Genomic DNA, 26,431 nt, shown 5'->3' with positions numbered 1-26,431 from the left:
ATTACCGTAACGAAATGTGCATTCAATGTAACAGCAAACCATCAGCACAGGATGGCAAATATTATTTTTTTTGCCGAATAATTTACTTGCAAGTATCTTGCGCCAAGCCTTGTAATGTAGGAATATACACAGTATGGAATATAAATGAGGCTACTGGAAGTGAGGAAGAGATGATTGAAAACTGGTTTATTTATATAATAAAAGAGATTATCAAAATTTTATATTTTCAATAATCAGGTTTAATTCAATCAAATATTTGTGTGGGTGTTGCAGCCTTTAGCTCATTGCCATATATGGCATGGCCATCGATGGCGCTCTCACGTGGAATTTGAATTTTGGAATTCCCGTATCTGGTACTTGTTAATTTTCTGTCGACAACGAACCAGGTGCTGCAGAAAATAGTTTAGTTATTTAAAAACAAAAAGATGCCAAATAAAGGAAATGCCATGGGATCCCCATCAAGGGCCATTGGAAAGAATAGATAGACGACCAGCAGGAAAGAAGGACAGGGAGTTTGGAACGTAGACATCACTCAAAAGAAGGACGGAGTATCTTGCGCCAAGCCTTGTTATTTAGGAATACAAACAGTATGGAATAAAAATGAGGCTACTGGAAGTGAGGAAGAGATGATTGAAAACTGGTTAATTTATATGATAAAAGAGATTATCAAAATTTTATATTTTCAATAATCTGGTTTAATTCAATCAAATATTTGTGTGGGTGTTGCAGCCTTTAGCTCATTGCCATATATGGCATAGCCATCGATTGCGCTCCCACGTGGAATTTGAATTTTGGAATTCCCGTATCTGGTACTTGTTAATTTTCTGTCGACAACGAAGCAGGTGCTGCAGAAAATAGTTTAGTTATTATTATTATTTTATTATTAAAAACAAAAAGATGCCAAATAAAGGAAATGGCATGGGATCCCCATCAAGGGCCATTGGAAAGAAGAGATAGATGACCAGCAGGAAAGAAGGACAGGGAGTTCGGAACGTAGGCATCACTCACAAGAAGGACGTAGTTGGACGCAAACGAATGGACACGTAAATACAGGAGGTGGAACACGTGGAGACGCAAGGACCAGACGAAAATGCTGAAATAACATCAGGTAATGAGTCGGAGGAGGATGCACGGGCATTCCCCCCTTTTAGGCACAACCCGTCACACAAACATTTGAAATGGCAAATAATTCAATTGATTTCACCCCGACACAAGAAGGTAGCAGTCATGACAGACGGGAAACACATGCCTTTTAAAATTAAGCAAAATATTTGGGAGGGAAAGTTTATTGATCTACCTATTCTTTTGAGAACGCAAAAAGAAATAGAGGAGGTTGACGAGGGCAATTTGAAATTAAAAAAGGGGAAAATTTGCATTGAAAAAAGATCGTCCGTTGTTGATTTGTCTATAAATGAATGGACTTCGGCATTCATGGTTTTTATGAATGTTTACATTGAGAAATACAGGCACAGGAATTGTTAAAATATATGCGCCATATAAGATTAGCTGTAACGACGTTAGAACACTGGGCCACCTATGACGAGCAATTTAAGCTAAGAATAGAAATTAATCCAAATTTATCTTGGGGAAACATACACAGTGAAGATTGGCTATCACACATCACATCTCCTACAGTACAAAACAATGTGTCAGTGCAATCACAGGGTTATAGAACAAAACACAAAATCGTGGTCATTAGAACTCAAATGCAGCTACACTTTCAAACACTTACACGAGAACACATCAGCAATCACAGGTAACTAGTGGTAGTACAAATATGTCATGTAAATACTATAATAATGGTAATGACTGTCCATACTTTCCTCGTTGTAGGTTTAAATGTGTATGTGAAATATGCAGTGGCAAACACAGAAAGGCCCAATAATAATAACCGGGCCCAAGGAAGAAGTAACAAAAAGTATTAATTTTTATTCTTTAGGAAATACTCCTGTTAAAGTATCTGTCTTTGAAAATTATTTAGAAATTTACCCACTAAACAATGTAGCACATGAAATTATAACTGGTTTCAATTATGATTTTTCATTAAAATATTTTGGCTCTAGGGAACCAAGATAAAGTTCCAATTTAAAAAGTGCAATACAGTTACCCAACATTTTAAAAGATAAATTAATGAAAGAAGTTAAACTTGGTCGCATAGCTGGTCCTTTCAGATACCCACATTTTCCCACACTTCATGTATCACCAATGGGGCTAGTGTCAAAAGAGGATGTGGATTTTAGACCTATTTAACATTTTTCCTATCCTGAGAATAATTCAATCAATGATTTTATTGATAAAGATCATTGTTCAGTGCAGTACAGTTCAGTGGACGATGCAGCATGTTTGATTAATAGAGACAAAACATTTGCCCGTGTAAAACAGTGTGATGTGAAGGCGGCTTTTCGTTTATTGCCAATTGCCCCGCAGGACTTAGACTTGTTGGGGATAAAATTTCAGGGTGAATATTATCTTAATAAAATGCTGCCAATTAGGGCCTCATAAGTTGTGCCCTTGCGGAGAAATTTGCAAAAGCTTTGCATCGGATAATACAGCACAAAAGTGGAAATTATAATATCCTCCATTATTTAGATATTTTTTTTTGTCGAGTCCATCCAAACAACAAAAGTTGGTAAAACTTTGAAGATATTCCAAGAGGTTTGCAATAAAACAGGTATTCCTCTTGCTAGTGACAAGACGACTTTGCCTACTACTTTACTCACTTTTTTGGGTATAGAATTTGATACGCAAAATTTGATCATGCGGCTTCCAAATGAAAAACTTGTCAAACTCTCACAAAAAAATCAGAGATACCTTAAACAGTTCTAAAATAAGGACATGTAATCTCTTCTTGGGCTCCTGAATTTTGGGGTTAAGAAAACCATATGACAAAATTCGAATAAACAAGCAGATGAAAGTATATTTAGAAGTTTGCTTAGACTTTTTAATACAATACAATGGTGTCACTGTAATAACCGACAATGGATGGGTTTCAAACGAAAAATTAGAGTTGTTCACGGATAGTGCAGGGGAGTCCAAAGGTGGGTATGGGATCTAGTTTGCAGGTCAGTGGGCTCAAGACATATGGCCAAAACATTAGGTAGGAACTGAAATCACCAGAGATATGACATTGTTAGAGTTGTTTCCAGTTGTAGCAGCACTTATGTCCTGGGAATCAAACTTTGTTAACAAAAAAGTTATTTTTCATGTTGATAATCAGACGGTTGTTCAAATCAATAATATGAAAACTATCAAATCAAGTAAAGTTGTGACTTTAGTAAGACAAATGGTGTTAATAAACTTGAAAAATAATACGTCAGTCAAGGCAATTTATATCCCTTCAAAACAAAATAAAATTGCTGATTGTCTTTCTCGTTCTCAGTGGGAAAAATTCAGAAGCCTCGCTCTAGAAGCAGACCAGTCGCCAACCAAAAACATTTAAGTCAGGTGGCAGATTATATTGTCAATCAAGTTGTGTCCAAGAATACTCAAAAATCATACAATTTGGCTCTGTGAAAACATTGTAATTTTATATCATCTTACAAATTGAAACAACATTGGCCAGTGACTGTCAATGATTTTGTACCATATCATCTTATATATCAGGAATTTCATATCATCATAAAATATAAGGCATACAGGATACTCCAAAATCTTTATAATTGGCAAGGCATTAGAAGGAATAAAAATAATTCAAGGAGGAAACGTAATGACATAAGAGCACCAATTGCAGTGCAATTGTTATCAGATCAGATATGATAACTTGTTTAGATAAAGTATGTAAGAATAAATATGAAGATACTTTATTGTCAGCAGTTTTTTCAGTTGCTTTCTTTGGTTTGCTAAGGATAAGGGAAATTACTACTTCAAAAACTAAGTCTGTTATAAATTGCTCCAACTTAACAATCATTGATATTTTAGTTAATGAAAAAGTCCTGGAGCTAAGAGTACGTCCGTTACTTTATTGATACCTGGGAACAGAAAAAAAACTACTGTCCGATACGACTCATTAACGAATACTTAAAGGTACGACCTACCTGTAACAATACAAATTTGTTTATACATTATAATGGTATACCTTTAACTAGATACCCATTCAGCAGTATACTGGAAAAAGGCTCTACATTTTCTCCGTATCAGTAAGGTCATTTTAGGTAACATAATTTTAAAATTAGGGGAGCCAAAGAACTGGCCAGGCAGGGGGTTTCAGAGGAGATAATTGTCCATTCGTTTTTGATGCGTTTTGTTATTTGATTTTGCCATGTGATTATGGACTTTCCCAATTGATCTTCCTCTAAGTTCAGTATTTTTGTGATTTTACTTTTTATGAAATAAGGCAGATGGAAATCGCATGCTTATTCTCGCTATATCAGGTTACAATTTTTCTAGTTGCAAAAGACTACCAAGCTACAAGTTTTCACAGGTCCCAAGATTTTATGGATTGTTGGAAGTTCCCTTGTTCATTTGGCCAATGTAGAGGCAAAGAAATATAGTAGGACAAACCTTGGACTGGAGTCGAAAGGAGTCACAGCATGCTAAATTGGTCAACCTGGATTACAGTTTAAAGATTTGGACTCCCTACTAGATGCAAAAAGAAAATTTTTACCTCTCCTAACTTTATTATTATTCACTGTGGATCTAATGATTTGACAGATTTAGAGTTGACAGGGAAGGGTTTAATAGAAAATGTAAAATGTTCTATCCTACGTTACAAGGCTTTATTCAAAAATGTTATCATAGTATGGTCTTCAATACTACAGCGCAGACACTGGCATTTTGCACCCTTAAATGCGGGTCCGAAAATCAAACAGAAGAGAAAAAGAGTTTATTCAGTGGTCAACAACTTTGTAATAGAAAATAAGGGGAAACCCTATTTTACATGAGAACATTGGGGCAAGTGAAGTGTCTTTATACAGAACAGATGGAACTCATTCATCACAAACTTCGAAATCAGGTTTTCTTAATTAATATATAAAGAGGAGGGGGGGGGTTGAGTCTTTTCTACGCACAACCAAATCAACTTTGCCAATGCTTCAATAATGAAAATTTTGTGGAGGTGAGAACCCAAGTCAGATTGGGTATCTGTCTTGGGCTCTCATGAGGCAGTCCAGGGAAACTGGTAGTGATTGGGGAATTATTTCACTCGGCCCTTGCACTGAGCCTGACAAGTTCTACAATTTGTAGGTTTTGAAAATGTGGTTAGTGGTAACGATGGGGTCTACAGATGGGACCTCCTCCACCTCATCTTGAAGAGGGAAGGCCTACACCTGCCAACAGGTGGGGCACTAATAACTGGATCATTGGTAATACGAATGTTTTCCAAGGTCACTCCCCATGGTAGGTGGTGTTGTAACCGTGTTTAACTACTACAGGTTTTAAGACACTATTTCAACATTGGTCAGCTGATAGCCGTTGTGTATAGGTCATCGGTAGTCACCTTGGCGCCTCAACAAGATATTATAGATTACTCTGTAGCCAAAGTAATGCCACAAAGTAAAAATGTATATTCTAGTCATGAAAATGTAAATACAAGATGATGTAATAAATGTATGTTTAATTATAATGATTGTTTTTTGTATAAGTGGTAAAGGTTATAAATGAGTATAGTATACAGAAAGTCTGTAGTATTTTAATCTTGGTATTTGTGAATTACAATTAACAACAGAGAAAGAGAGACAACTTTATTACAATTTTAATCACTTTGTGATTAAAGGAAGGACTTCAACATAGTTTAGAAAATAAAACAACAACTCTTAATCGTTGTTCTTCATCTCATTGTTATTCGTTCAGTATTATTTGAGGGTCTTCTTCTATGAGTATTGCAATTAAATAGTAATTATACATTAATAGCGTAATTGATAACAACAAAATGAAAACAACATCAAGGCCTGTTCTTTCACGTAGAAAAATCCAATTGCATTGACAAATTAAGCCGTGATATTTTGAAGGATTAAAATATGACTAAACAATATTCTCAGCTCTTAACCGACTCTAGTAAAAGGAAGTGAATATTTTAACAAACCTATTAATGATATATTATTAAATTTGTACAAAAATTAAAACGGAAGGACAAACAAACATCGAGTTCTCGTCTTGGACAAGTAAACTGAATGTATCACAGGTATAACAAATGTACATGATAACTTCTTTTGTTAATTTCGACTAGGAGACTTACAAAATGAATATAAAAGAACTTTAAGTGGGTCAGAAGCCTTTTAAATCTTACGTTACGATGTCGTTCAAGATAATTTTTGTGTCGAGTGATTTTTAATTGTCTTTTGGTTTTTGATTGACAATTTAGTCGTTAAGTAATAAAGCAACTCTTTATTTGATTTGGTGTAAGTATTCAAATTCTACAGACTATTTTTAAAACAAGTAGATGCATATGAACAAGTACAAATACGTTAACATCATAATATGTATAATGCTGTTTCGAAAAAGATCGAGGTAACTGCATGCACACTTATTTGGTTAGTTTTGGCGCTACTAAAAAAAGTCTTATAATTTAGAAAACGGGTTTTCTTTATTTTCGTAGCTTCAATTTTTCGTTAAAACTTTTTTTTACTGAAATTTTGTTTGCGCGTGAACAGTTATTTTCACGACAAGAATGTCACGTACAAAGCGTCAAAATATAGTCGTCATTTTCTTTTACTTTTTTGTTAACGTTAATACTGCAAAATGTTACTAATAATTGCAAAGTGAGGGAATATACATCCTCAGTTATACTGCAACGGGTATTCTAGATAGTATCAACAGATTTGACTCAGAACAATATTTAATTGAAAAGACTTTCTGACGTTTGTTGTGGACATCGAAATAAAGATTGTTCATGAGCACTAAAATACGTATCGTATGTTGTTTTTAGTTTAAGAAACACTTTTGAAAATAAATACTTACAATCTAGTTGTTGAATAGGGTATATTAAATGGAACTGTAAGGAGTAAGCTGTTGACGCACCGAACAGTCGTGTCCTTGCAATTACATCCGAGAGGGCATCCATTGACGGTGACAGTGCATGCCATTATGAAAAGTATACTGTAGATTTTCTCCATGATACGCCTGAAAAATATCCATAACTGTGTAAAGTACTTCTTATGTATGAAATATAATAAGTGAATATTGTCAAACATACTAAATATGATCTTTGCATTCAAGATTTGTAAAATGATCAACGGAAACTGAAAAAAATAACTATTTTGCTTTATTATAAAAAAAAACAGTCACTTAGGGAATAATTCAATCATATCCATCATATATTCATTTCATTATTATGTTGTCCATAAAATCATATTTTCTGTCTTTATAAAAGAAAACGTTCTAAATAACATCGAATTAATTCGTATTTTCGAATCTTATCAACAAAAAGAAAATAGTTTTCCTTTTGAAGAAAACCTTTCAATTTTGCTTGTCGTTGCAAATTGTTACTCACTTGATAAGCAGTAAGTTTATACATAAGTTTGTTTGTTGCACAAGTTGGAATTATTGCGCAAAAATGGCGGTCAGCATAAACCTGTTTGCATGCAGGCATAATGACTTAAGAATATGATGCCTTGTATACCAGTGGCGGATCCAGGGGGAGGGTTCCGGGGGTTGGAACCCCTTCCCCTTTTTTTGGATGATCAATGCATTTGAATACTTTGTATACTCTACACTAAGTTTCTTCTATTATATCATTAGTATGAAGACATAAGGACGTGTAAAATGCAGATTTACTTAACAAAAGAGTATATAAAAAAACTGAACTCTAAGTTAAATTAAAAAAAGGAAAACACTGACAGAATCAAACGTTATCAAACATAGGAACAGTGAACAAAACAACAGTCGTATTCCTGACTTGCATTTTTCAAAGAGAGTGGTGGGTTAAACTTTTTTCGGGGGGGGAGGGGGTGGAGTTCCTATACAAAATTTATAAAGTTTTCTTTCCCTTAATTTGTTCATATAACATACATCAACAATCATTTCCATTTCAATTGATAATCTAACAACAGATTGGAAGATTTATAACTGCGACACAGTAATCAAACCATGGTTCGTCGTTGGGTCAGGTGATGATGATCAACTTAATTATCAAAAAAAAAATCAGAAAAATTAAAATTAAGATCCAGAAAAAACAATTACTTTATGATTAAAATGATTCATTTGAAGGTGGTTTGGGTTTTTTATTTAGACTTCTGTTTTTTCATGAAGTATCAGAGTAGTTATACATCCTTGGCTTTCATATTTTTGAGTGTGAGCAATCTTGGAAAAGGTCAGTCCAGACCCTTTTCGGTCGCACAATATTCATAAAATGTTATTTTCATTCTAAAGATAAGTTATTTTGTAGATGTAATGTACCAAGTCAGGAATATGACAGTCGTTTTCCATTCATTTGATGTGTTTGGGCTTTTGATTTTGTTAATTGTTAAGGAACTTTCCTTTTTTGATTTTCCCTTGGATTTCGGTATTGTTGCTATTTTAATGTTTCCTCAATTTGTTTAGGCATTTACTGAAACATGTACATGTATGATGCTATTGAGGTATATTTATTTACTACCTTTAGTTAACTATCGGAGTTTTTTTCTGAATCTAAATGTAAACTTCGCAAAAGCAGTTAAGAAATCATTGTGATGTTTCGCTTGAATATGAGGGCATCTATTGATGTTTGGTTTCACTATATTGGTGATACTTTGAGAAGATTAAACTTGTTTGACTTTATCAAGTATATAGAAGATGATGATGGATGGCCATTTAATGTCCAGTGGAAAATTGAATACATATTAAGGCCAAGAACATGTAAACGAGCTTTGAATAATACCCTTACTGTTTACTAGATATACATGAGCCGGAGCTTCAATGTGTCACATGAAGTTCACAAGGTAATAGTCTGCAGGGAGACATGTCACCTTACCCGCTCATATTATTCTGACTCCGAGCCGACAACCAGTCTTTGGTCTCCTCCTAAATACTGCGTGCTAAACGGATAACTAATTTTGAAGTTTTTGTTGTGTGAACCGTCCGGAGTTCCAACCCATGACTCCTGCAGTCGAGGCAAACACGCTACCACGAGACCATCGATACGGTCATATACATTATGAACTATATTAAACAAAATTTGAAGTGAAATACATATTGCTGAAATATGTCCCTCTATTAGGAATTTTGATACAGTAAAAAAAAAAGGAAATATAAATGAATAGATGTTCATAGGTCGTCGCTTTTCGTTTGTCGTATGTCATCAATATAATGTTCATATGTTTTATAAAGTAACTCCCCCTAGTCAATTTGCCTCTAGTTTATTAAAACCAGAGATCTAACTTTTTATTTGTCTTCTTATAATTTATTAATGGATAAATCAGAAGGAAATTCCTTGTCATGTATGTACAAATAAAAAGACAAAAACATGCTTGCGTTCAGCTCACAATACTATAGAAACATTTCTTCCTACCTACAAAATTCGAACACTATATTTTGCTTTTTTTAAATGAAGTAAAATAAAACTTCCTTCAAATGTATTGCAAGTGAGTTAATCAAACCAACGATTTTGAATCGACCAGTAAGTAACAACCAAGTATAGTATGTGACTTAAAGGAGTTTCTTGGCACACGTCATTGAAACAGCGACCCAATGACAATATTGGCCATAACAAAGACATGTGTGATTGCTTGTAACCTTTTCTATAAGTATGTTGACTTAAAGGAGTTTTTGGGCACACGTCAATGAAACAGCGACCCAATGACAATATTGGCCATAACAAAGACATGTGTGATTGCTTGTAACCTTTTCTTTTAGTATGTGACTTAAAGGAGTTTTTGGGCACACGTCATTGAAACAGCGACCCAATGACAATATTGGCCATAACAAAGACATGTGTGATTCCTTGTAACCTTTTCTAATAGTATGTGACTTAAAGGAGTTTTTGGGCACACGTCATTGAAACAGCGACCCAATGACAATATTGGCCATAACAAAGACATGTGTGATTCCTTGTAACCTTTTCTATGAATCATTTAGAGTTCAACAGGCAGATTTTATTTGTATGCTCTGTTAATTCAGTATGTGTGTCTATATATAAACGTTGTGAATAAAATAAAGAGAAACATTAGTAGATCTCCTTTTAACATATAAATTTCAAAATGACATGAAATAATTTCCCATTCTTTGAGTTTAGCAGAATAATTTATTGTTTATGGTTTCCCCTTTACTGACATTCACCTAATTCATAAATTAAAATCTAATTTAAAGAGCAGCCTGGTTCTTACTTGATTGACAATCAATTTTAAATGAGAAACAACTATTTAAAACTTGTTCTACATTAGTTTTGTTAAACAACTCGAATTGCATGATGCGAATATCCATGCAGGTATCAGATACAAAGTGCAAATCATGGAAATAGAAAAACACAGTTTCCAACTTATATATCAAGCTGAATAAAATGCGATCAGATGCCTAAAATAGAAGAAATGAAAAACAAAAGATGAAAATAACTGATAAAACTATTGTTCAAGTACACAGGGAAGAAATTCAAGATAATTTAACATCAACTGGTTGCTATCTTCATTGTTAATCAAATATCGAACTTATGGGGGAAATTTTCCTGTCTTACACTTATACATATTTTATTTGTAAGTTTCTTTATAAAAAGAATATCAGATATTTTTACCAGTGTAAATAAATTTACACCTAAATGAATACATGTCTGACTCTAATATACTGGTGATGAGAATTTTTAACTTCAGTCAATTCATGCAAGATATATAAACCAGTAATTAGAATTTTTCAGTTCAGTCAATTAATGTAAGATGGAAGTATTCAAATGCATCACACCAGTCTTAACACAAAGAAACAAATAACGTGTACACATGTTTAAGTATGGCATAATGCAAGTTTACTCCTCATGCTAAAACAGCTGTCAGGAGCTGAAAATAAACTCATCATAGATATCAGGATCAAATTTTGAATTTACGCCAGACGCGTGTTAATGACAGCCAGAACTAACAAGTTTGAATGGCACACTTGGTATAACTCTTACACGATACCATATTAATTATGACGTATATATAACAAAATATCAAGTTAAATACATATTGCTTTAAAAAAATAACTCTTTTAGGAATTTCGATATCCGAAAAACTATGAAATATGTTTGAATTGATCTTTAAAGGTCGTAGCTGTTCATTTGTCTATTACATGTATGACATCAATTTAATGTGTATATGCTTTTTTTTTAAGTAATTCAATCTTATGTTTAGTCAATTGCCTCTAATTTATTAAAACCAGATAAATACCTTTTTATTTGTCTTCTCAGAATAAATTAATTGATTTTAAAAAAGAAATAGATCCTTGTAACGTATTTACAAATAAAAGACAAAACATGTTTTCGTTTAGCTCACAATAAGTTAGTGTTATTCTTCCTAGCTGCAAAGTCCAAACACTGTATTTTGCTTTTATCAAATAGAATAAAATAGAACTTTCTTCAAATGTATGATAAGTGAAAAGTAAAATCACAAAAATACGAACTCCGAGAAAAATTCAAAATGGAACGTTCCTAATCAAATAAAAGTATACACCTCAAATATATTGATCCAGAAGTAAGTAACAATCAAATACAGTTTTTGTTTCACGTTCATGAAACATCGACCAAATGACAACATTGACCAAATGACAACATTGACCATAACAAGACATGTATGATTACATTAATCATGCAATTCGAGGCGTTTAACAAAACTATTGTAGAACAAATTTCAAACATTTGTTTTTCATTTAAATTGTCAAACAAGTGTTAAAGTCGTTTAGCTAGCGTTTAACACTTCCGTAGTAGTTGTATCAAACGATCCACCATATTTCGTAGCAATATTAAGACCAATGGAATTGAACATATCTTATGATTATCCCGACTATGCGAGTTCCTTATAGCCAATCAATGGCGTAAAACAATTCAGTAGTAGTAGTATCGAATGATTTTTGGCTGTGAGAGAACAATTTTATCCTTTCAAAAACATTAGTTCTGGCTGTCATTTCAGTTTTAGTTAGTTTAGGTATATAACAAAAATTGACTGATGACAAACATTCTCTTCACCAGTACAAGAATCCGACATGAATTTTTTAAACTAGAAATCTAGCTACACTGGTATATGAGTCAGACATGAATTTATTTAAGTGCACATTTGTATACACTAGTATAGGTATCTGTTAGTAATTGAATAAAGAAACACTCGAATAAAGTGTGGATTAGTGGGAAGACAGGAATTCGCGTTTGATTAAGAATAAAGTGTAACACTTGATGTAAAAAAATCTAGATTTTATTCCCTATGTACTTGAACAATAGTTTGATTAGTTTTTTCATCTGTTGGTTTTAATTTATTATATTTTGAGAAATCTGATTTGTTTCTCATCAAGAACTATTCGTTAATCAAGTGACAACTAGAGTGATCTTTACATTCAATATTAATTTATATATTAGGTGATTATCAGTAAAAAGGAAACCAGTGGCGGATCCAGAACTTTGCCTTAGGGGGGGGGGGGCGCTGACTGACCTAAAGGGGGGGGGGGCTCTAGTCATGTTTCAGTGATTCCCTATATAATCAACCAAATTTATCCCACGAAAGGGGGGGCCGGGTAACACGAATTGTGGTAATACGCATTGTGTATAAGTGTCATAACCTTTGGTTGAGGCTAATAGAGTTAAAGAACGGAAACAATAAAATTATATGTCATTTTGAAATTTATATTGTAAGAGGAGATCTAGTATTGTTCCTCTTAACTTTATTCACATCGTTGATAAATAAACTCAACCGAAATAAGAGGTCGACATACATACTGCATAACACAAACATGAACATAAAATCTGCCTGTAGAAAGGATAAAAATAACCATGCAGGCAACAGAAACAAAGTGCATCCCACTTGGTGTACACGGAAATAGAAACAACAGTCCCAAAAACTTATATACGAAGCTGAAAAAAATACGATCAGATTTCTGAAATATAATAAATGAAAAATAATATGTGAAAATAAATAAACACTATTGTTCAAGTACATAGGGAAGAACATCACGAGAATTTTAATTTACATCAGCTGTGACGCTATCTCCATTGTTAGTCAAAAGTTGAATTAGGAAAAATGTTCCTGTCTTCCCACTCATACACACTTGTGTATTTCTTTATTCAATAAATGTCAGATATTTATACATGTGAAGATAACTTAAATAAATTCATGTCTGACTCTTATGCTGGTGATGAGAATTTTTAAACCCAGTCAATTCGTCTTAGATGAATATATCAATGATTTGAATTTTTGAATTCTGTCAATTAATATTAGATACTTTGGGAAGTTATGAAATGCATTTCAACAGTATAAAAACAAAAAACAAGGAAACAATTTACATGTACAAACGTATAATCATGGCATTTACTGTTTACTCATGCGTAAACGGTTGTTAGGAGCTTCAATGATAGTCGGAACTAACGTTTATGATAAATAAAGGCAACATAAATATACCGGTGTTCAAAAGTCATAAATCGATTGATACAAAAACAAATCTGGGTTACAAACTACAACCGAGAGAAACACATCAATTATAAGAGGAAAACAACGAAACAACAAAACACTGAAGTGAACAAAAAACAAACGACAATGCAACACGCACAGAAACGAACTACAAGATAACAACTGTCATCAAATATTGTTCTCCCACAGTAAAAAAAAATCAATACTTCTACTACTGAAGTGTTTAACGACCTTGCTTTGCTATAAGGAACTCCATAGTGGGGATAATCAAAAGATAATTCCCCATTTCCATTCTCAATTTTACAATTTCATTGGTCTTATTTTTGCTACAAAGTAAGATGAATTCTTTGATATTTCAACATGCTTACTTAAAAATTGGAATTCATTGTAAAAACGCGACATTACAAGAACCTGTCACCAAAAAAAAACATTGTATATTTTTACATGTTTTAATACGACATCTATTTTAGAATAGCTAAACAAAAGTTGCAAATTTATTTGGAAGTCATAATTTTCTTTCAGTTTCTAGTCGATTATAACATTTACAAATCAAAACAATGCACGGTAAAGTTTAACATTTTTAAAAACACATTTCCCATTGCGTAATTACAACCACTGTGTGGTTAAAAAAATATAAACGATGCGCATCTATGACAGAAAATTTCACCGACAATTCAAAGTATAAGCAGAACAATTGTTTCAAATGGCTAATCAGGAGGCAATTTCAGTTTTCTATGACAGAAAGTTTCAACGCAATTTAAAAGACAAGAAGAATAACGCCATTCAGGAGTTAAATTCAATTTTTTGATAAAAAAAAATGTGTAATTGACTGAAATGTAAAAAGAGTCTTTCGAATTTATGTTATATAGATTTCAAATTTCAAAATAGACTTGATCCGAATCAACCATGAAAACAATACTGTCTCAATAATATTAAGCATAACACAAAGTGAAATTTCAAGGAATTTTCTCAAACGTCTTTGAAAAAGATTGTTAATATTTTTAACAGCTGTACATACAAATCTTTTTACACAAAATGTAAGAAGATCATTTTTGATTTTCTTTATATATTTGTAATATTTAAAGCGTTTTATAATCATATATTACCAATCAAATAAAAGAAGATATTTACTTACAATTTGATCTATAAAGATATAAACTGACACTTTTAGTTAATTGAACAGACTATTTGCCAACACTGACTTTCTATGGTGTAAATGATTTTGACACTTCTCAATTATATTTCCGTTATGTACTTTTGCTTCTATTTTTATCTCTAGTTGTTTAAGTATGATCCACTTTATAACTTTTTAGAGAAAGTTTTGACTAATTCAGTGTTGGATGTATCAATCAACAAAATAAAAATAACACGTCATAAATGTTATGCTCGCTTTTTCTTATTTACATTTGCAGGAAGTGCCGATCCCACACAAAAACAAAATGGCCAACGACAAATCGGTTCACACACACATTAGGAGGTATATGACAAAAATGACCTAAAAAAAATAAGCAAATTTTATGGGTCCTCCATGCTCCTCAACTTTGTACTTGTTTGGCTTTATAACTATTTTGATCTGAGCGTCACTGGTGAGTCTTATGAAGACGAAACGCGCGTCTGGCGTTTAGATTATAATCCTGGTACCTTTGATAACTATTTACACCACTGGGTTCCTTATCACCAGGGCAACGTAAAGAATAGTTAGGTTCAAAGAAAATGTGTGCACGACAGATGTTTTACTAGCCATACGAAGTCGCAGGTATTATAAGTGAACTCCTTTTTTTTTAACTTTATTTGCTTACTTGAATAACAAAAAAACTCTTTGCACTCCTTAACAAACTTAAATGACAGACTGGAAGGTTGATACCAATATTCTTGTCTTAGCTAGTACAAGGCTTTCATTGTTCGTGTCATGAACTGTTAGCACATGGGGAAATTCAGTGACATTTAAATACCTGATTTAGCGTCGCCTTTGTTACGGAATGTTGTGAAAACACATGGGAAAAGTGTTCATGGACAACAGATACCCCCCCCCCCCCCCGCTTCCATAACACGTTAAAAAGAACATAAAAAAAGAACGGTAAAAGTGATGCTTCCCATATCCGTAATTGATCTGAGTTTTGTGGTAATAAGCTTGGATTGTGTATAAGTATAATAAGATTTTGGTTGTGGCAAAAAAAGTAAAAGAACGGAAACGAAAAATTCAGCACTTTTTCTATTTGTAAAGTGGCATAATTTTAGAACGGTAATCGTGACGCCACCAAAATTCAAACGTGTTCTGTGTTTTGTGGTAATACGCATTGTGTATAAGTGTCATAACCTTTGGTTGAGGCCAATAGAGTTAAAGAACGGAAACAAAAAATTCAGCACTTTTTCCATTTGTAAAGTGGCATAACTTTAGAACAGTAAACGTGACGCCACCAATATTGAAACGTGTTCTGTGTTTTGTGGTAATACGCATTGTGTATAAGTGTCATAACATTTGGTTGAGACAAATTAAAGTTAGAGAACAGAAATAAAAAAAATCAGATTTTTTTATTTGTAAAGGGACAAAAGTCTTAGACGGAAAAGCTGACACCACCAAAATTCGAACTTGATGTGTGTTTTTGTTTATAATAAACATTGCGTGTATAAAGTATCATAATAATTGCAAACTGAAGTTCGTGAAAGTAAACACAATTTGGGACTTATGGACGCACGGACGGACAAGGGTAACATTTAATGCCCCTCCGCTACGGCGGTGGAATACAAATGCATGCTGTGAATACATTTAAGAGATATCTAGTTTGTATGGCAATTTTACTATCAAAGATGAAGGAAGACATCCGAGATACAATAAACAAGTATGTGTTGGTCATGTTGAAACAAAGATGCATTTGTGTGAAGATCACAAAATATACAGCAGCATGTTGTGAATGTCAATACTACATGGTCAATGTCTCTCCAATACCAGGCAGGGATAATACGTAAACTAAGTGTTGCTGGCTTAGGGGTTAATAATCTCAAAATGTCAAATCATACATTACCCTGTCTGATACCCGATATACATTTAAAAAGGACTTTTTCGTATGAAACAACACGAATACCCCACATTTGTTTAAATTATGTACTTTTTTTTATAAATCATCTCGGATATAGCAAAATGAATTCTATGACATTACACAAGTATTTTTAAAAACAAAGTACACATCTAAGCTCAATTCAAATTTGTCATACTTCTTCATTTTATAATACGCTAACTATTTATCACAGATAAGTGAAGCGAGAAAAAATAAACAGATACGAAAAAAAATAACAAAAGCTATAAACTAAATGCTAAGACAAAATAAAAATCTTTATGTTTTATCTGGAATAAAATAAAATGAATGCGCACCTCCACACTTTGGCTATCTTACTATGTACAGGTTGAACCGTGGTATTCAAAGAAACCTGGTACTCTTCATCATCTTGTTCTATTCGAATCATTTGTCCGTAATGGTTTTGCGAAAAATCAACATGTGGTGTCGGTCTTTTTCGATCTTGAAAAGGTCTATGACACTGCATGGCAATATGGTATTTTAAAAGATCTTTTTGATATTGGGTTGAAAGGCAATATGCCAAATTTTATTTCAAATTTTCTGTCTAACAAACAATTTAATGTTAGAGTAAAAATTCAACCATGTCTGATCTGTATGATCAAGAGATGGGTGTCCCTCAGGAGAGTATTTTATCTGTTACATTATTTAATCTTAAAATCAACAGCCTTGCTGAAGTTTTGCAAAGTAATATTGAAGATTCATTGTATGTTGATGATTTTTTAATATGTTACAGAGGCAAAAATATGAATAACATAGAACGACAATTACAATTATGTCTTGGAAGAATTGAAAAATGGGCCTCTGAAAATGGCTTCAAAATTTCTACTTCAAAAACGGTTGTGATGCAGTTTTGTAACAAAAGGAAGATGCATATGTATCATTGTTGACTTCTATTAAAGTTATGCATTAGAAATATATTTATAACATCTCCTTATTTTTATATCATCATGGATTGTTTGTCTAGTGGGTTATTTGTTATTTGAATTAAACAAATTAAAGTATTTTCTACAATTGCGTTGACATTGTGAAAGTTTAGAGATCAAATACAATTATTTCCGCACTAGATAAAATTTCAAACAATCTTTTTTGCCTTGTTTGATTGCATGAATTGCCACCTTGTTAAAAACATGACAACAATTTCTGTGCCGCATAATCTGTATTCCCTTTGAATGTATTTCTTTCTATCAAAATATGCTTTTAATTGTTGTAGAAGACCATGTATCCTTTAAAACACGTGTATTGTTAAATTAAATGATAAGTATTTGGTGTTGATGACGAAATCTTTATTGTGCTTGTTAAATTTTGCGATGCAGAGCTTGACGTATTGAATGGACAACTGTCTAGTATTGCCAACTGTATTTTGCAGTCTAGATGTCATTTAACTATGTGCATTATTTTGGTTAATTGCGAAATTGTATATCTCCCTTTTCTTTCAAATGAAATAATTTGTTAGTGCATGATTCAAGTAAAATACTGAAATAATACACTTATCCACTATCTACTGGTAAGCCCGTCCCCCTTAGCAACACATGGCAACCCAGCATCCTAGGTTAAGCTAATCAACAAAATAGCGGTTATTATGAACATTGGATAATAACAAAGTAAAGATATAACAAATACAGTTATATATATGTAACACTCCCAAACGTGTTCTTCCCCCCAAACGTGTCCGATTTCCCCAAACGTGTCTGTTTTCCTCAAGCGTGTCCATAATATGCAATATTGCCCAAACGTGTCCGATTTCATAACCCCCAAACGTGTCCGATAATTGTTATTCGCCAAAACGTGTCCACTATTAAACGCCAGAACGTCTCACGTCTTTTAGCGCTAATACATGTATCTCCTAAATGAATTCGTTAACTTTTACAGCAACTCTATTATGGGGGACACAGGTGATGAAGTTATCATTGATTTGCTTATTGTCCAGTTGCAAGTATTTCATTCTCATTTAGAGCGAACAAACAAATAATTATAGAGTTGAATTACTTAAATTTTAGGTTTCAGCATCACTTAAGACACACAATCACGAGACATAACGTCTAGTTTCAAATAGTTCAACATCATGTTAACAATAAATACTGAAGATAGGTACTATTATCATACCCGGAATTTAGGTTTGGGTCTAATTTTTTACTGTTATTCATGATTAACACTACTTGTGGTTTTAATCTAAAAAAATTAAGAGCGAGTAAAGACCAATTTTTTTATGATTTCCGTAAAAAACTATATTAATCTTCGTTATGTAATAGAAACCGTTTTAAATTAAAAAAAAATACGGAAATTAAAAAAACATGTTGCTTTCTAAAATACAACTGCATGATGGCACCATGAAAGAGATCACCTACAGAGGTTTCTAATTTAGTACTAGTATCTACAATTTAAATGAGCATGACTGCTTACATTTACATCCAACTTACATACATGTAGATATAGGAAGATGTGTATACATATACATGTATACATAGCCGAACGGACGCCCCCACTTTTATCCAGGTTATACTGCCGATAAAGACATAATGTAATTCATTTCTATTGTCTTATGAAATAGTAAAATGAGTATACGTTAATGAAGGAGGCAATAACCAAATAACCTACATACTTATAATATGGACATAAAAAATGGTTCTAGTAAAAGAAAAGAAAAGCTTGATATGGACACGTTGGGGGATTAGACACGTGTGTGCGTTTAAACATATGACAAGCGTAGGCGCGCTTTTGGACACGTTTGGGGGAATCGGACACATAGGGGGGAAGGACACGTTTCTGAGTGTTACATATATATAAATATAAATACAGTAATATAAATAAGAGCAATATTTTGTTCATATATATTTTTTTGTGTTAAAATATGATGAAATAGTTACCCCTCAAGGGATGAGAGATAGATTTATGACATTATGAAGAAATTCTGTCCATTTATACTATATAAAAAGAAACTTATAAAATATTGCAAATTTGAAGATATTTTGGATTACTTTCATTCCCAAACAAATGTAGTTTAAACAACAAGATATAAAATGTAACATGATTGACAAGATAAAGTCTTATGATAAATTATAGGTTTAATTAAGCACGGCTAATGAATGCTGATAAGTATGTTTATTGTGTAGACAAACACTGCAGTGGGTCGACTTGTAAAACAAGCATCATTGCTCCAGTACGTATTAATTGTTTATTGAATAACATTTAACCGATTTTCTTTTTTTATGTCCATAGATAACTTACTGATAACTAAAATTCCTATCACTGTTAAAGTAAAAACTTAAGAACAAAAGAAAATTAATTTATTGTTTTGCTTACATGTATATTTGGTCATTGTTTTAAATTCATATTCAACTGTCATCCTAAACAGAATTCAAATTAAGAAAATAAAATATATCCAATACTTCTAATTTCTCTTCCTTTTTGTTTTTTTATTATAAAATATTTGATAATGGTCAAGTATAATCAGCAAATATTTCCAAAGAAGTCATATAAAAATTAGACTTAATCTTACTTGTTAGGAAGCATCTATTGAAATATATCTTTTTTATTATTATTATTCGAGTTTCCCCCTGTCTTTTGACAAAATTCTAGCAATAGACATAATTCTTATTCTAAGTAATTGAAATTGAAAAGCTGTCAATTCTTTAGTTGCTGAATCTTTACGTTATGATATATCATTATAATTTCCAGAAATGATACATACTAACTTAGATGTTTAATAGTATAATAAATCTTTAAATGAATGAAAAACATATCAATTTCAATTTAACACCAATTGAAATCTTATGATTCAGAATATATGTTATCTTCATTTTTTTAAATGGTAAGCATGTAAACAATATATTAAAACCATAAGCACTGTTTTTGTTTTTTTGTTTAAAATTGACAACTTGACCTTCCTCTACCCTCTTAAATTGATTTCTTTCCCTAAAATAATATTCTTAATGATTTAATGGTGAAAAACTCAAGAAATGTATATCAAATTAACTGTTCAGATAAGAAAGCTTAACCGAGGTATTGTCCGACAACATGTGCTCCTATCAAATGTTTACACAAGTGGTAATTTACCACATGTGATTGGTCAATTAACTGATGATTGACAGGAGAGTGGAAAGGTGTATTGATGATTGTACGTATCTATTGTCGTTATCCTTTAGTCTGGTTTTAAATAAAACAATTATTTGCAGGAGGAATGCTCTATCAAGAAAGAAAAATCTACATGCAAATTGAGATTTGTATAAAACTTAAATGATACGTTCTCCTAAGACATCATATAACTAATGACTTTACGACACATGTTCCTTTTCAGTGAACCGTGAACTAAACGTCTAAATTGCAATTTGTTAAATAATTTTAAAAGGTTTAGGTAAGTACTAAGTTGCAAGTTGATAGGATCAAACTTCGTGGCGAACTATAACCAACATCCTTAACATGAGAAGGTTCTCCTTTGAAACTATGACAGTTTTATGTTAAGTGAACAATTGCAACGCAACAATGAAAGTTCACATCATAATGAACAATAATCTTACAATGCATGTTGACCAAAGCTATATAATAAACTACCAACCAAAACCTTAATCCGAGACGGGTTCGAATAACAGACGGAGACAAATAATAGAAACCGTCTAGATATTCCATTCATAAGATCGCAGTCCGGTATACACATTGAGGTTTTAATGATACCAAGCTCCTCGTTATTTCAACAAACAGTTACAAGTTTTCGTTTCTGCTTTGTTAAAATTTTTAGGTATATTTACATTTGTATTCAATATCTTACTTTTATGTATCATTGTAGAATTCTTTCTTAATAATGCATAAGTAATCTACTTCTAACATTTCCGTTTATAAGTACCATCTTGTGATTTCAAAGGATTGTTTATCTAGTGGTTTATTTGTTATTAAGAATTAAACAAGTATCAATAGTTATCAAAAGTACCAGGATTATAATTTTATGCGCCAGACGCGCGTTTCGTCTACATAAGACTCATCAGTGACGCTCAGATCAAAATAGTTAAAAAGCCAAACAAATTCAAAGTTGAAGAGCATTGAGGACCCAAAATTCCAAAAAGTTGTACCAAACACGGCTAAGGTAATCTACACCTGGGGTAAGAAAATCCTTAGTTTTTCGAAAAATTCAAAGTTTTGTAAACAGAAAATTTATAAAATTGACCATATTCATGTCAACACCGAAGTGCTGACTACTGGGCTGGTGATACCCTCGGGGACGAAACGTCAAAGTACAAGTATTTTTTACACAGTTATAGTACAAACGCCAGATTTATGATTTTCTTCTACAAAACATCCACCAATTATCAGCTAATTGATAAATTATTCATTCAAACAATTGTTTATTTGTGTTTACAGCAGGCAATTGTTTGATTACCAACAATATTGTAGATGACTGACCAGAAATAACCACCTGTGTATTACGGATTGTAAAAATACTGCTACATATAACTAGATTGTTATCAGAAACAGCTAGTGGCAAACTTTTCTGATTTTTGAATTTTATATACACGAGAACCACCCCCCTTTTTTTCATTTGAAAACAGTTCAGTAATTTATTTTTATGTTAAACCATATAACTAAATCTGCAATAAAAATATGAATAAGAAATGACTGATTTTTTTTCAAATTTACTTATTTTTTAAAATAAGTTTGTGTTTACTAGAATGAAGTTATCGAATTTAATATTCTCGTACATTTTGAAAACGATAGTGTCAAAAATCCAATAAGAGTTGAAAACATGTATAAAGAAGTGAAAAAATCCGTTACAAATATGTCTTCCACAACATTCACAAAGGTAGAAAAAAATCTATTTTTTTTTAATATTTTACATTTTGTTATTTGTCTAGCCTACAATTAAAGTTGCAAAAGCTATAGACATTGCAATACTTTTATGTTCTTCTTGTTTCCGAATCCTTCTATGTATATTCTATCATTGTTATGTAAGCACTTTTGGAAAAAAAACCAAGTTTAAACTTAACTAAACCTTCTCTAGTCGTGTCGTCAACTTTTATATCAATTCTTTTGTTATTTTCTTCTTTTTCTATAAAGTCAACATTTTGTTTTACCTTTACGAAACTGACAGACACTGACAGCATCCACAGAATTATTTGTTTTTTTTTTGCATCTGTGTTATTAGAAATAAACTTTTTTTAAAGTTTGAAATTTTCTAATTTCTAAGGATTTTTCATTCAAAAAATAGATTTCACAGCTGTATTTTGCTAAATCTTTTAGAATTTTGAATCCCCATTTTTCTTCAACTTCGTACTTTGTTTTGGACTTTTTCCTTCGTCACCGAGGAGTCTTGTAGATGAATGTTCAAAATTTTATGCCTAGTATCAGTCTGAGGTTTCAATTTTTTCTAGACACCAATAGTTTTGTTAAAGCATACCATAGATGTATTTGGCAAAACTTTTTTGGAATTTTAATCCTCAATGCTCTTGAACTTCGTACATTATTTGGCCTTTTTTACTTTTTTGATTCGAGCGTAACTGATGAGTCTTTTGTAAACGAAACGCGCGTCAGTCGTAAATACAAAATTTAAATCCTGGTATCTATGATGAGTTTATTTAAATGATATAATTAGCTCATTGTAGCTTTTACAAGATCAAGAGTAAAATTTAAATATTTGTTTGTGTTACAGTGACTTGATTGTTTGTGTTACAGTGACTTGTTGTTTGTGTTATAGTGACTTGTTGTTTGTGTTACAGTGACTTGTTGTTTGTGTTACAGTGCCTTGATTGTTTGTGTTACAGGGACTTGATTGTTGTGTTTCAGTGACTTGATTGTTTGTGTTACAGTGACTTGATTGTTTGTGTTACAGTGACTTTATATTTGTGTTACTGGGACTTGATTGTTTGTGTTACAGGGACTTGATTGTTTGTGTTACAGTGACTTGATTGTTTGTGTTACAGTTACTTGATTGTTTGTGTTACAGTGACTTGTTGTTTGTGTTACAGTGACTTGATTGTTTGTGTTACAGTGACTTGATTGTTTGTGTTACAGTGACTTGATATTTGTGTTACAGGGACTTGATTGTTTGTGTTACAAGGAATTGATTGTTTGTGTTACAGGGACTTGATATTTGTGTTACAGTGACTTGATTGTTTGTGTTACAGGGACTTGATTGTTTGTGTTACAGTGACTTGTTGTTTATGTTACAGTGACTTGTTGTTTGTGTTACAGTGACTTGATTGTTTGTGTTACAGTGATTTGATTGTTTGTGTTACAATGACTTGATTGTTTGTGTTACAGTGACTTGTTGTTTGTGTTACAGTGACTTGATTGTTTGTGTTACAGTGACTTTATTGTTTGTGTTACAGTGAGTTGATTGTTTGTGTTACAGTGACTTGTTGTTTGTGTTACAGGGACTTGTTGTTTGTGTTACAGTGACTTGATTGTTTGTGTTACAGTGACTTGATTGTTTGTGTTTCAGTGACTTGATTGTTTGTGTTACAGGGACTTGTTGTTTGTGTTACAGTGACTTGATTGTTTGTGTTACAGTGACTTGATTGTTTGTGTTACAGTGACTTGATTGTTTGTGTTACAGTGATTTAGTTGTGTGTGTTACAGTGATTTGGTTGTTTGTGTTACAATGACTTGATTGTTTGTGTTACAGGACTTGACTGTTTGTGTTACAGGGACTTGTTGTTTGTGTTACAGTGAATTGATTGTTTGTGTTACAGGGACTTGTTGTTTGTGTTACAGTGGCTTGATTGTTTGTGTTACAGGGACTTGATTGTTTGTGTTACAGGGACTTGTTGTTTGTGTTACAGTGACTTGATTGTTTGTGTTACAGTGATTTTTTGTGTATGTTACAGTGACTTGATTGTTTGTGTTACAGTGATTTGATTGTTTGTGTTACAGTAACTTGATTGTTTGTGTTACAGTGACTCGTTGTTTGTGTTACAGGGACTTGTTGTTTGTGTTACAGTGACTTGATTGTTTGTGTTACAGTGACTTGATTGTTTGTGTTACAGTGACTTGATTGTTTGTGTTACAGTGATTTGGTTGTGTGTGTTACAGTGATTTAGTTGTTGGTGTTACAGTGACTTGATTGTGTGTGTTACAGTGACTTGACTGTTTGTGTTACAGGGACTTGTTGTTTGTGCTACAGTGACTTGATTGTTTGTGTTACAGTTACTTGATTGCTTGTGTTACAGTGACTTGTTTTTTGTGTTACAGTGACTTGATTGTTTGTGTTACAGTGATTTCATATTTGTGTTACAGTGACTTGATTGTTTGTGTTACAGGGATTTGATTGTTTGTGTTACAGTGACTTGTTGTTTGTGTTACAGGGACTTGTTGTTTGTGTTACAGTGACTTGATTGTTTGTGTTACAGTGACTTGATATTTGTGTTACAGTGACTTGATTGTGTGTGTTACAGTGACATGATTGTTTGTGTTACAGTGACTTGTTGTTTGTGTTACAGTGACTTGATTGTTTGTGTTACAGGGACTTGATTGTTTGTGTTACAGGGACTTGTTGTTTGTGTTACAGTGACTTGATTGTGTGTGTTACAGTTACTTGATATTTGTGTTACAGTGACTTGTTGTTTGTGTTACAGTGACTTGATTGTTTGTTTTACAGTGACTTGATATTTTGTGTTACAGTGACTTGATTGTTTGTGTTACAGTGACTTGATATTTTGTGTTACAGTGACTTGATATTTGTGTTACAGTGACTTGATTGTTTGTGTTACAGTGACATGATATTTGTGGTACAGTGACTTGATATTTTGTGTTACAGTGACTTGATATTTGTGTTACAGTGACTTGATTGTTTGTGTTACAGTGACTTGTTGTTTGTGTTACAGTGACTTGATTGTTTGTGCTACAGTGACTTGATTGTTTGTGCTACAGTGACTTGATTGTTTGTGTTACAGGGATTTGATTGTTTGTGTTACAGGGACGTGTTGTTTGTGTTACAGTGACTTGTTTTTTTGTGTTACAGTGACTTGATATTTGTGTTACAGTGACTTGATTGTGTATCTTACAGCGACTTGATTGTTTGTGTAAAAGTGACTTGTTGTTTGTGTTACAGTGACTTGATTGTTTGTGTTACAGTGATTTGGTTGTTTGTGTTACAGTGATTTGGTTGCTTGTATTACAGTGATTTGATTGTTTGTGTTACAGTGACTTGATTGTTTGTGTTACAGGGACTTGATTGTTTGTGTTACAGTGATTTGGTTGTGTGTGTTACAGTGACTTGATTGTTTGTGTTACAGTGACTTGATTGTTTGTGTTACAGTGAAAGTTGTTTGTGTTACAGGGACTTGACTGTTTGTGTTACAGGGACTTGATTGTTTGTGTTACAGGGACTTGATTGTGAGTGTTACAGTGACTTGATATTTGTGTTACAGGGACTTGTTGTTTGTGTTACAGTGATTTGGTTGTTTGTGTTACAGTGATTTGGTTGTGTGTGTTACAGTGATTTGATTGTTTGTGTTACAGTGACTTGATTGTTTGTGTTACAGGGACTTGATTGTTTGTGTTACAGTGATTTGGTTGTGTGTGTTACAGTGACTTGATTGTTTGTGTTACAGTGACTTGATTGTTTGTGTTACAGGGACTTGATTGTTTGTGTTACAGTGATTTGGTTGTGTGTGTTACAGTGACTTGATTGTTTGTGTTACAGTGACTTGATTGTTTGTGTTACAGTGACTTGTTGTTTGTGTTACAGGGACTTGACTGTTTGTGTTACAGGGACTTGATTGTTTGTGTTACATTTACAGGGACTTGATTGTGAGTGTTACAGTGACTTGATATTTGTGTTACAGTGACTTGATTGTTTGTGTTACAGTGACTTGTTGTTTGTGTTACAGTGATTTGGTTGTGTGTGTTACAGTGATTTGATTGTTTGTGTTACAGTGACTTGATTGT

This window comes from Mytilus edulis, chromosome 10, assembly GCF_963676685.1.
Source record: "Mytilus edulis chromosome 10, xbMytEdul2.2, whole genome shotgun sequence".
NCBI classification, from domain to species: Eukaryota; Metazoa; Mollusca; class Bivalvia; order Mytilida; family Mytilidae; genus Mytilus; species Mytilus edulis.
This window is presented reverse-complemented; position numbering follows the sequence as displayed.